This window comes from Canis aureus, chromosome 12 (assembly GCF_053574225.1).
Source record: "Canis aureus isolate CA01 chromosome 12, VMU_Caureus_v.1.0, whole genome shotgun sequence".
NCBI lineage: Eukaryota > Metazoa > Chordata > Mammalia > Carnivora > Canidae > Canis > Canis aureus.
The window spans coordinates 12,988,065-13,001,753 of record NC_135622.1 but is presented as its reverse complement, the minus strand read 5'-3'; the positions used below and the strand labels follow the sequence as shown (position 1 = coordinate 13,001,753).

Below are 13,689 nucleotides of genomic sequence, written 5' to 3'. Positions count from 1 at the left end.
GGTGATCCAGGCAGGGTGTTCCAATCCTGAATGTCATTGACTTGCCATGACCCCATCAAAGGGACTTCCTCTCTTTGCCTCTGGGAGGGAACAGGAAGCAATGAAGAACCCTGGAATGGTGCAGAGAAACTCCCCCTTGCATCCATGAGAGTTTGCAATTAGTGTCACTGGAGACTTCTCTGGAATAGCCAGCTAGGGGATTGGGCATGCCCCGCCAAGGCCATATCTGGAACCCAGCTGACATTAGACTTAGGGGTACAGCAGCCTCCCAGCTGCCTGGAGGCCCTGACTATTAGGCTGAAATAAAGTTATAAAAGATCAAATGTGTGCCAGATATTCCTGATTGTTCACATAGCTGGGATATTTGCTGCTCTCCCAACCCCCCACCCACTTGGGTTGAGTAGGGAGGGAGCCAGAGCACACAGCCTGTTTGTTTTAGTATCCAGGGCAGAGACCAAGGAGCCAGCTGGTGGAAGGGGTGGGGGTGTGCAGCTCTGCCCTGTCCTTCTGCTTGCAGCCTGACAACATGCCAAACCAACAAGCGGGACAACAGATACCATAGGCTCTGAGAGGGCACAGGCCTGTGGAGCTAGGCACATGGATAAAAACTTCCTCCAAATGGAGCCTTACAATAGAGAAGGTGGTTTCTTACCCAGGAAAAAGTTTATTACTCTCAGAAGATGTGATGAGTTTAGTAAGTAAAATAAGGCCTCGCCCTTGGGCAAGCTGTACACAGCTCTGTTCTGTCAGTGATCTTCACTGTAAGCCTCCCATGGGCTCACTAGGAGCCACAGCAGGTGAGGCATGTGGGGCAGCAGGAAACATGGGTTTGTCCTGGGCTCAAATCCAGGGCACCTTGGGTAAGGAGCTACCACACCTAGATAGTGGAGCCTCTGTTCATCTGTAAAGTGAGGACCGGGGTTCCTGGGGAGAGTGGCTCAGTTGGTTAAGCATCTGCCTCCAGCTCAGGTTATGATCCCAGGGTCCTGTCAGGCTCCCTGCTCAGCAGAGGGCCTGCTTCCCCCTCTCTCTCTGCCTACCCTCTCTGACAAAATCTTTAAAAAATAAAAAAATAAAACGAGGACTGAGAGACCTACCTCTCCTGGTTGCTCTAGAGGTTAGATAATTGGTAAAATTCTGAGCTCAATGTCTATCCCATGTTGGCATTTCTAATACTGGTTCTCTTAGCTTCTGGTTCTCTAAGGAGATTATTCTATATATGAAATACTAAATTTTGGAAGTCCTATAAAAAGGATAAAGATAAAGAAAAAGCCAACTGTAATTCCCCCATGAACATCAATTGTTTTCTTCTAGTCCTTTTTTGTATTTATAAATGTATTAGATATATGTTTATTTTTTCACAATTGGGGCAATACTGTATACAGTCTCAACCCTGCATTTTACTTTCAGAATATCTTAAACATTTCTTTGTACCATTAAATATTATTTGAAATGTAACTAACTGAGTAGTTGTAAGATACCTTACATAGGTAATACCATTTCCAAATTCAACATTTTGTGTGCCCTTTTTTCACAACTATACATATACAGTGAACATTTTTAGGCATATCTCATGGCATTTTTGTTTATTTCCTTAAATTATTGAAAGTAGAATTACAGTTGTAAATTTTTTTGGGTTGGGGAGGGCAGGGGCAGAGGGAGAGAGACTCTTAAGCACGCTCTACACCCAGTGCAGAACCCTGTCTCACAACCCTGAAATCATGACCTGAACTGAAATTGAGTCAGATGCTTAACCAACTGAGCCAAATTGTAGGTGCCCCTACAATTCTAAATTCTTTTTTTTTTTCAATTCTAAATTCTTAATGCAAATTGTGCCCAATTGCCCTTCAGAAAGGGCATCCTTTCTGCAGAAGAGGATAGCATTAGAATATCTTGAAGATTTGTTAAGTTCAAATGATGACTTTAGACTGGAACGTGAACATCTGGTAAATCACCGTGTGTGTTAAGTTAATAAATATTTACTAGAGCTGTGTGAGCAAAGGCTTTGCCAGAGTTCCTTTGGGAGCCTCTAGCTGTCTCAGTTCTCTGCTACCCAAAGGTGGCTGGGAGAGATAAGGTAGTCTCCATACAAGGGCCCCCAGATTGGCGTTATCTTCTAGCAACAAGGGAACCTGTCTACTTTTGGCATGTGCTGTGTCACATGCATTCCTTGAAATGGGATCTATGTGAATTCAGATGGGAGAGTAGAAGCAAATGGCTTTGAGGAACTTAATTGTTGATGGCATGTTTGTGTTTTAATAATGGGAAAGTTTTCTAAAGTAAATTTGTCTGGCTTATAATAGAGATTGGCTGTTGCCAATAGTCTCATTTGAAAGTGCTGCATTTCATATATCCATAAGTAGCCAGTTTATTTATTTTTAAGGTTTTATTTATTTACTTACTTGTGTGAGAGAGAGTGTGTGTGAAGGAAGAGACCAAGGGGCAGGGAGAGAGAATCCCAAGCAGACTCCCCACCGAGTGTGGAGGATGACACGGGGGTTCGATCCCATGATCCCATGATCCTGAGATCATGTCCTGAGTCCAAGCCAAGAGTCAGACCCTTAACCAACTGAGCCACCCAGGCACCCCTTAATGAATTTTTAGAATCTCTGAATGATCGGATAGATCTAAGGAGATCTTATCATTAGGCTTGAAGATACAGGGAGAAAGGAAATTTCCTAGGGATTAGTTGTTTCATGATCTGTGGGAAAATGTGTACTATTCCACAAGAAGACTGACAGTGGCTTAAGTCCCTTTAGAGAAAAAAATCTGCCTGGCTGGCTTTGAGGGGCCATCTCTCACTCCTGACCCATACTGCCCTTTATAGTAGGAAATAGGAGATAAGCAAGAATGCTTATTCAAGAAAAGCAATTGGATTTGTGATCTCCACTTCAAGTCCACTCCCAGGGAGATCATTCTCTCTATATTCTTGGAGTGGTTCTGAAGCAGGAGAAATCCCACCTGGGGGTCCATATGCACGTATTGCTGGTGCTACCACTACTGAATAGCTGTCGGTTTGTTACCTGGTTCCACCCCTCACCCTCCCTAATCACTACGAAACAAGCTATTATGTCTTGGGTTCACAGTGCTTTCCACTTCCTCCTCCATGGAACACCCCACCACATCAATACAGAATAATTCTGCTGGCCGTCATAATCTACATCTATAATTCCTGTGGAGATTCTCAGAATGGTCAGGCTTGTCTTTATTTTTACCACAGTGCTTTAATTTAGCTATACTTTTCCACCTTGACTACTTGTTCCTAGATAACTTCCTCTTCTTTGAATGCATCCTTAACCTACCCGATCACAGAATGCTCCCAGAATCTTAGGCTTGGTTCCTTTCCTGGACAGATGGCTCATTGAATCATTTTGCAATCACACAAAACTTCAGACTAGCCTTGGGTTAGTCTTTCCCTTATAGTATTCACATATTAAAAAACACAATTAGGGACATCTGGGTGGCTCAGTGGTTGAGTGACTGCCTTTGGCCCAAGGCATGATCCTGGGGTTCAGGGATTGACGCCCACATCAGGCTTCCTGCATGGAGCCTGCTTCTCCCTCTGCCTGTGTCTCTGCCTCTCTCTCTGTCTCTCATGAATAAAGAAGTAAAATCTTTAATAAAAATAAAAATTAAAAACAATTATATTGGCTATTTTACCAATCCTGAGTCCTCTCATCAGTTTTCAAGAATTTGGGGGCGTGGAAGATGAAAAGGCTGTCCTAGATGCTATAATCCCATTCTTAATGTGTTCACTGTAAAGTGTGCTTTTGTGGAACCAAGAACATTGTGTCCAGCTCACTCACCCTACTAACCAAGCTCCACAGAAACAAAGCATCAGGGTGGCACTAGACTCCTTTACAGAGGGAGTCAGGGATATAATGTTTGGAGAAAACCTGCTAAAAGGTTCTGAGCACCCAATTCCTACACTGGGGAGGGCAAGTGGAGAGAGTTCCCCACCAACCAACAATTCTTTGATGCCAGTTGGGTATCCTATAATTCAACTCAATTCTGACTCTCTACCTGGAGATAGCCTCCAGTCCCTCAAAGGGCTCAATCCTATAAGACTGCTCTCTTTCTCCTCAGACACCAGTTGCAAGTCCAGTTTGTCACCTGTGCTTCTGACCACTGGCTATTGACTGGAAGTTCCAACAACTCCTCTTTGGGTTTGATTAATTTGCTAGAGCAGCCCACAGAACTCAGAAGGACATTTCACTCACTAGATCACTGGTTTGTTGTAAAAGGATATAACTCAGATGGAAGAGATGCTTAGGGTGGGGTCTGGAAGAGGGCGAGGAGCTTCCATGCTCTCTGAGCACGCTGCTCTCCCCAAAATTCCATGTGTTCACTCCTTCAGAATTCTGTCTTCATTCTGGATGATTTCAATGTTCCAGCCTTTCAGCTTCTTTGACCTCCGAAGACCTTATTTGTGTCTTCCTCACCACGTCTGTAGTTACCAGAAATTGCACTGCATCTGAAATCTCAATTTAAGCCTTTTCTCCCAGCTTATTTGCTCACATCCCTCCATTGCTAGTGTAAGCCCCCTCTGAACTTCCACTTCCCACCTTGACCTGACTGCCTCCCATGATCCTTTGATATAATACAACTCCCTTGCTCTCTTACTCAGACACCCTTGCCTTGAAAAACTCCAATTCTGAATAAATTATACCATCTATTTGCCCATTGCCTATACTGGAGCAGCTAGATGCTGTTGGAGAAACCCCTCAACCAGGCTGACTGGTTTCATTTTAATTCATGACTTCATACATCAAAATGGCTTTCCATTCTGCTAAGCAATCCTATTCTGTTTATTTAGAGGGCTTGGTTTCCAGTTTTCCTTCTCTCTTTGCTTTCCCTCCCACCCGCTCTACCATCTGTCAGTAAATCCTATTGACTCTACCTTGAAATATATCACAAATCTTATTTCCTTTCCCCGTCTTCACCCAGATCTGCCACCTTTGTCCTACCGAACAGCTTTTGTCTCATGTGTGAATTATCGCTCGAGCCTCTTAAGTGTTCTCCCTGCTTCCAACATTGCCCCCTCCCCTGCAGACACATAGTCTAGTACCCACAGCAGGCCTGACATAAATCATACGGTGCTGCTTCTCTGTTCAAATCCTGCAAGGCCTTTCCAGCTCACCCAGAATAAAAACTAAAGTTCTTAGAGTGGTCTTCCTGGCCCACGTGGTCTGCCAGGTACTCTCCTATTACTCCCCTACCCTTCACTCACATTTTCCAAACATGCTAGCCTCACTGCAGTTACTCCAGTGTGCAAGGCAAGCACTTACCTCACTTTGTTCCCTCTCCTTACAATGTCTTCCATTTGGATAGCCACATGGTTTCCTGACCTCCTTCAAGGTTTTGCTCAGCAAGACTTTGTCATCTTATTTAACATTGCAACCGCCTGGCCAGTTACCCGCTCTCTCCCTTCCTTTTTCTCCATTGAGCCCTTACTACTTTTCTAACACACTCTAACATTTACTTATTGAGGTTGGCGTGTACCTCACTGTACTAGAATGCAAACTCCAGGACTTTGTTTCTTTTGTTCACTGTTGCATCCATAATGTCTAGAACACATAGCAGGTTCTTAATAACAAGCCTTGGTAGGATGAATAAATGAATGAATCTAGAGAAATGGATGGATTGTTCATCCTTTAGGCAATCCTCTCTTAGTAAATACTGTTTCTCTCAAATAGGTAATAAGGCAAGTTCTTAGCCCTCAAGGAGCTAGCAAAGCTTACCTTGGCAGACACTTTTTATATGTTACTTCGAAAACCTGTGTCCACAAATCACTCATTCATTTGCTCAGCCAACAAAATTTACTGAATGCCTTTTATGGGCCAGGCATGTGTTCTAGACATTGGAGATACAAAATAGGGAAGAGAAAATGTCCTGACCATGTGGCATTTGCATTCTAAAGAAGTGAGACAGGCAATATACATAAATATCAGATGGTGATAAATACTAAGAAGAAAATGAAACTGGCTAATGGGTGTGGGGAGCAGTTCAGAAACAGGTCAAGGAAGGTATGTTGGGGGATGGACACTTCAGATGAGACTTGAGTGATGAAAATGAGCCAGTGAAGTGAAGACTTGTTAGCATCAGGGCAAGGACCATGTGGTAGGAATGAGGTTTGTATCCTAGGAACATTAGGAAGAGCATGTGTCAGAGAGGGAGAAGGTAAATTCAGAGAGGGAGGCCGATGTGGGGTCAGAAGGGTCTTGGGGAGAGGGGCACCTGGATGGCTTAGTGGTTGAGCATCTTCCTTTGGCTCAGGTAGCTCCCAGGGTCCTGGGATTGAGTCTTGCATCAGGCTCCCCAAAGGGAGCCTGCTTCTCCCTCTGCCTGTGTCTCTGCCTTTCTCTGTATCTCTTGTGAATAAATAAATAACATCTTAAAAAAAAAAAAAAAAAAAAAAAGACCTAGGGAGGGGGCGGTGCCTGGGCAGCTTAGTCAGTTAAGCCTCTACCTTAGGCTCAGGTCATGACCTCACAGTCTTGAGATCAAGCCCCTGTGGGGCTCTGCAGTCAGTGGGGAATCTGCTTCTCCCTCCTCCTCTGCCTGCCCCTCACCCTGCTTGTGTGTGGTCTCTGTCAAATAAATAAATAAAATCTTAAAAAAAAAAAAAAAAGAAGTGTCTTGGGGTTAAAGTAAGTTTGGGCTTTAGTCTAAGTGTAATGGGAAGCTACTGGAGTGCCTTAAAGTGTGTGTGGGGGCATGATATGATTTTATATACATATTGAAAGCAACAGATGGAGAATGGGGCAGGCACAAAAGCAGACAAACCAGTTAGGAAGGTCTTGTGACCATGAAAGATACTGGTGAGCTGAACTGGGGTTTCTGGAAGAAAGGGGACTTGTGTCTGGATGTAAATCTATTAGAGAAACTTCTTTAGCACAAGCAGTTACAAAAATAAAAGACATGCCTTTTCTTCCCCCAAAGCTTTCACGAAGGAGAAATGTACACAACTGTAAAACTATGCCCATGAATATCTACATACTGATATTTGAGGGGAATAAAGAAAGAGAGAAGAAGAAAATAATGAATTTTACAAGTAACTGGTATATTTTATGAATTAACACTATTTTCTATAATGGCATGTTTTATAACTATGTACTTAAGAGAAAGTTACTGTTTTATTTGCTTTGGAGTTAACACAAACCTTAGGGTTAAAGGTTATATTTTCTGAGAGACTAGGGCTCCTCAGAAAACAACATATATATTTATCAGAGAAAACTTAATTTTTAAATTATGTAAATTATTATAAAGTTTCATCCATAACCTTTTATTGGGAATAACATTAGTCCTGATTTCTGAATATCTGCATCTATGAGGAAAGATCAAGGATGTCGTAGAAATCAGAGTATAGTCAAATTTAGTCAGAGTTGAACCTTTTTGTTTAATTCACCAACTTGTAATATTCTACTTCCTTACAGAGGAGCACCATAATGAACAGGTAATTTTTTGTTCATGACAGCGCATCCTCTGTAAGGCTCCTAGTTAATATATACATAACTAAAACATGCACCCCCTTTAATCAAGATAGGACTGAAAAATGCATATTTATTATTAGTCTATATCTCACTTCTTAATGTCTGTGAAATCAGGAAGTCTGTATCAGTGGAGATAAATAGTAGTGGATTCAGGATATTTTTGGAAGTAACACTTTTACTTCTGTAGTTTACTTCTGTACTGGATGTTCTAGGGGCACTGAGGTTAGCCAGGCACAATCCTATTTCACATCAGAGAATTAATCCTTTAGGATTTTAATAGGGCCCATCCTTCTACTTGCCTCCAAAGGAGTGAGCCATTTGTTAACCTGTTGATGAGAGCTTATAGATTTTCTAAAAGTGTTTCCAAAAGTAATAGTTTTTAAAAACTAATTTAAATTCACAGCGAAAGATGAAGATTGTTGAAATTTCCAAAATTCTATTCTATAGTTAACTATAGAATACTTTGAGCACCATGAATAAATAGTCATTTGCTCAGCCAAATAGTTATTGGTACTGACCACATATCAGGCATTACGTTAGGCAAGGGATACTTCATTAGGTCCTTTTATATCTTTTTTTTTTTTAAGATTTTATTTATTTATTCATGAGAGACACACAGAGAGAGGCAGAGACATAGGCAGAGGGAGAAGCAGGTTCCCTGTGGGGAGTCCAATGTGCGACTGAATCCTGAGATCTGGGGATCATGACCTGAGCCAAAGCAGATACTCAACCACTAAGCCCCCCAGGCGTCCCTGTGTCTTTTTGATTTCTGAGTCTGTAGGAAATGCAAAATGACTTAGCACAAATAATAGTCAATGATTGAATTTCGAGTTCCTGTCCTGATTCATAGCCCTCTCCCTTGTGGATCTCTGTGTCCCTTCCCAGACATTTGTTTTGCCTTTGGCTTTTGCTCAGAATTGAGAATAGGGAAAGAGGGAAGGAAGGCTGGTGCTAAAAGCTTGTGTAACAGTTGGTTGAAGGTGAGAAGCTACAGAATGGTGGAGGCATGATAACAAGAATTTTCCTTGGCCCAGGAAAAGAGAGAGAAAAGCACTATCCCTTGGTTGTGCTGAACAAAGAGTTGGTATATGGAGAAAGTAAGAGAGAGTAAGATGGTCATGTGTAGATAATGGAGGAAACAAACAATTAGGGAGAAGGAGGGTCTTAGGAAGAATAAACACGGTTGTATGAGTGTTTAAAGGATTGCTCTTCTCCCAGAAGTTTCTGGATTGACTCTTTTTGAAAGTTACGAAAATTAGGTATCAAGTCTCTTGCCTATTATCTCTAAATCCTGCAAATCTCCCTCTCCTCCCCCCTTTTTCGGAATTGAAATCAGTGGCATTTCATGCATTCACAATGTTGTACAACCACCACTTCTCTCTGGTTTCGTCTTCCTCTTCTTTTAGCTAGTTGTATTTGATTCTTTTTAATCCCACAGCCACGGCCTTCTTCCAAACTCCCTTTCCAACCAAAGCCATCATTTCTGCTGGGACCCAGTCACCAAAATGTTCCATTTTGATACAAAGAGAAAACAAGACCAGCAAGACTTACATCTGAGAGCGGGGAAGCCAGTTCCTACTTAAAATCCCACTATTCAGCACAGCAACCACCCCAGCTTTAGTGGGAAGATGTTGGGGAAGATGAGAGGTGTGGGAATCATGAGGGGACCAAGGCTTCTTACCATACAGTGGAGGGACTCACTCCCCCGATTATCCTAATACAGGTAGGTGCTTCACTTAGCTCTGTATATCACACTCATCCCTGCCTGGTTTCAGTTTCTAACCCCATGGCTCTCTGGTGGCCTAGTACGGACCAGTCACGCTTTCCCAATGAGTACTTGTCATACTGAAGAGCTCCTGTCTATTGTATATGATAATATAACAGCATATTTATCCTGTTCACATCTTTCATGAAAAAGGTACTTGAAAATAGTTGCTAAAAACAAATATCTCACTGATGGCCTGGCTGAAATAGTGCTGTCGTCCTTAAGTCCCTGTTCAGCCAATAGTGATACTTTAGATGCTTCTGCAGTGATCGTCAGACAATTAACACTTGTAATGCCACTTTGAGGATCAGTCTTGGACTTGTTATAATTGTTCCTAATTTATATCCTTAATTAGATTGTCAGATCCCTGAGGTCACAGAATGTGCTTTACTCATCTTTTTATTCTAACTGAATGTCTGGTACTTATTATACAGTCAATAAATCCTGGAAGAAAATGTTTTTAAAAAGGTCCTATTCACTCCCCCATCACACATGCTGGATTTGCTCTCCATGAAACCAGTTAAGGGGCCAGAATAATTTTTCTTGGCTTATGCCTGTGGGAAGTGGTAGAGCAGTCAAAGTGATTCAGTTTGTGCATACCCAGATGTGGGCTGAAGTGGACAGGTGGAAACCAAGCAGCTTCCTTAGATCTTAGGAGCTGAATATGGGAACTGACTAGAGTAGATTCCATCTTTCCTGGTTTGTCACTCACCACTTATACGAGGAAAAATCCTGGGTGCCTGGGTGGCTCAGTTGTTGAGCATCTACCTTTGGCTCAGGTCCTGATTCCAGGGTCCTGGGATTAAGTTCCTCATCAGGCTCCCCACAGAGAGCTTGCTTCTCCCTCTGCCTGTGTCTCTGCCTCTCTTTCTGTGTCTCTCATGAATAAATAAAATCCTAAAAAAAAGAATCCTTTGTAGCAATCACTTTGCTTCTGCCCCCACCATGCCACTAAAATTGCTGTTACCAAGATCAGCAGTGACCTAATTGCAAATCCACTGGTTGCTCTTCATCCTTATTCTCTTTACTTCTCAGAACATTTGGATATCCACCACCAATTAGCTCCTTTTTCTAGAAAATCTCTCCTAATTCTTTCCTGTAGCAACTTAAGACTGATTTTGGCTGCAAAGAACAGAAAACTTGTCTAACAGTGTTCTTGAAACATACAAGCATTTATGTAAAAAGTCCAAAAGTGGTAGGCAGTCCCAGGTTAATTCAGAAGTTTACCTCTGTCATCAAGGACCCATTCTTTCTGTTTCCTTTGCTGTCCTCAGCATGTTGACTGTTTTCATCTTTGTTTATTGTCACATTATGATCACAAGATGGCTATGGCATTTCCAAGCCTGGTGTCTTCATTCCTTTGTCTCAGCAAAAAGAGAGGCAGGAACAAAAGAATTTCTTCTGTGAAGGTCCTGTCTTTTTTATACAAAAAGAAAAATTTTCCTAGGAGCCTCCATTAGACTTCCTTTCCAATTTCATTAACCAGAACTGAGTCTATACCCACTCTTAGACTAGTCATTGGTGAAGAGAAGTGGAATTACCAGGATTGGTTTGGACCATTGTGATTTATCTTCTGAATTGGTGAGAGGATGTTACCTTCTTTGAAATCAAGGGATCTTCCTTCTCTCTGAATACAACTGGGATTGTATTAATATGGAAGAAGTAACACAAGGAATGGCTTTTGGACAAGCGTGGCACAGACTGGCTTAATTTTTACTAAGTCATGTCTCTTTTCCCTTGGGCACACGGATTGTGTCACCTCCTAATCTCTTTAGCAGTATCCATGTTCCTGAGTGACCACCAATGTGATGTGTGCAGAATAGATCTATGTGTTTGCTACATGCAGGCCTGGTGTATAAAAACTTCCCACACAAATAATCCATATTTTTTTCTTTCCTTTGCTTTTTTCTGGCCAGATACAAAGCACCCAGTGGAGAAATCCAATGCTCCAGGGAATGGTGAATGAGCAAGAGTCAAGATGAGTCAGGGACATCTGACATTCAGACATGCCAAAAAGGACACAGGAACTTGAAAAGGCACCCATATAAATCTGGAAATTTTTAATTTTATTTTTTATGTCATCATTTTAAACTTAAAAAAAAAGATTTTATTTATTTATTTGAGAGAAAGCATGAGAGAGAGCCAGTGAGCACTAGTGGCAGGGGTGGGGTAGGGGGGTGGGCAGGGGGAGGGTAGGAGAGGCAGAGCAAGAAAAGCAGACTCCCTTCTGAGCAGGAAGCCCAATGTGGGGCTCAATCCCAGGATTCTGGGGTCATGACTTGAGCCAAAGGCAGATGCCTGACCCACTGCGCCACCCCTAAATCTGGCAAATTCTGGCACCCAAATAATTAAGGACTGTAAGGAATTATAAACCATTGAAAAACATAGTAATCCATGAGTCTATATCATTAACAGATAACTAAATTAATAAGAGATGAAGGAGGACTGGTACAAGTTAAGAATCATCAGCGGATGCTAACTCTAAGGGAATATGTTTAATGAGGAGCAGGAGCTTTGCAGGGTCTAGGATGTCTCCTCATAGACTGCTTATTACAAGGAAAAAAATAGCAAATATACTGTGGAGAAATGAGACACCTCAACAAAGTGACCAAAATTATTACCCAGTGAGGGATAGAGTCATCATCTGACTTTGGGTTTGATACCCTGAGAAGGACACAATATCACTTATGTAGTATTCTGGCCAGGAATGGATAACAGGGATCTAATAATGAATAAACGTGAGACAAACATCAGGGACAAATTGGAAATGAGGAACATTCTTTTGTCCGAACCAAGCGGGGGTGGGGGGTGGGTGGGGCTGTACTCTTCAAAAATATCAGACAGAAAAAAGCAGCTAAGGAACTGATGCAGATTAAAGAAGCCTAAGAGACCTGCAATATAGGATCCTGAATTGGATCCTCTATTGGAAAGGGAAAAAGGGTAAGCATGACATTACTGTATTAAATGACAAAATTTGGAATACAGATAGCAGATTAAGGGATTGTATCAATGTTGTCTCCTGGAATTGGTAACTGTATATATTGTGTATGTAGAGTGTACATATTCTTAGGACATTCAAGTATTAAGGGATAAAGGAGTATAATGTGTGCAATTTACTTTCAAATGGTCAGAAAAAAATAACGTGTATGTGTCTTAACTATTGGAGACTGCAAGTGTCAGAGCAAAAGGGGCAAAATGTTTTTGGGGTTTTATTTTTTTTTTAAAGATTTAATTTATTTATTTATGAAAGACACACAGAGAGGCAGAGACACAGGCAGAGGGAGAAGCAGGCTCCCTGTGAGGAGCCCCATGTGGAACTCGATCCCAGGATCCCAGGACCATGACCTGAGCCAAAGGCAGATGCTCAACCACTGATCCACCCAGGCTCCCAAGAGGAAAAATGTTAATAAAAAAATCCAAGCAAAGGATATATAGGTGCTTTTTTTATTATTAACTTTTCTGTGTGTTTGGAATTTTTTCCAGATAAAGTCTTCTGGGGTCAGATTTTTAAAAAGCATTGAAGATTCCCTCTTGCTTCAAAGGATTTTTCCCTGTCCTGCCTCCTGTCCTTGCCTTCAGACCTTTACTCTCATCTAGTCCTCCCAGTTTTACAACTAACTGTTGGCTTCTACTTGAATTATCTTTTCTTCCTGGACTCTTGGATTCACTACTCCTTCACAGGGTTTGATGAGTTTTCTGATTCAACTTCTCTCATGACACAGCCTTTTGGTCAACTCCTCCAGGTTGGCCTTATGCACTGCAGCTCCCGAGCAAGTGACTTTTTCCTGCAACATTGAATCTAGGCTCTAGGCCCCAGAGCAATATTATACCCTAGGTGAGATTCCGTGCTTCCAACAGGCAACAGCTTCATCTCTCTCTCCATCTGCACTGATTTTGTCTAGGAGGAGAGTTGTCCCATCAGCCTCCTTCTCTCCAGGGTCTCTGCTTGACCAATCCTTTATCATAGCTTTCTAATTAGGCTCTCTTCCTCTAGCCTACACACATTCCAGTCAGCTATCCTCCTTGCTGCCACTAGCTCTCTCTTTAAAGCACAGATTCCTTCATAATACCTGTCTGATTAAACCTCTTAAGTGTTCTTCATTGCCTTTAAAAGCTGACTCTACCTGCCTTACTAATTCCATATCTTGCCACTTCTCTGCTAAAGTGTAAGGTCTTTCAGAGCATGGGCTATGCTTTTTCTTTTTTGTATCTTTAATTTCTAATGTAGTGCCTGGCACACAGAAAATACTCAATAGACATTTGCTGTATGGACAAATGAACCCTAGCTACATTCAATTTTGAAACTTCTTTGACCATGCCATGTTTAAATATCTCCTTTTCTGAAGTCTTCTCTGGCTCTGTCATTCAAGTCTTATATATGTCTCCATGCATTTTTTTTTTTCCTCAGTAGACTGTAAGCTGAGGGAAGAG

At 41.9% G+C, this 13,689-nt stretch overlaps 1 protein-coding gene across 2 annotated transcripts in view; it reads right to left on the bottom strand.

The window, feature by feature from the left end:
* AP4B1 (adaptor related protein complex 4 subunit beta 1) overlaps positions 1-13,689 on the bottom strand; it is a 30,624-nt gene that overhangs the window by 15,225 nt on the left and 1,710 nt on the right. The gene's annotated exons all lie outside the window — the stretch shown is intronic.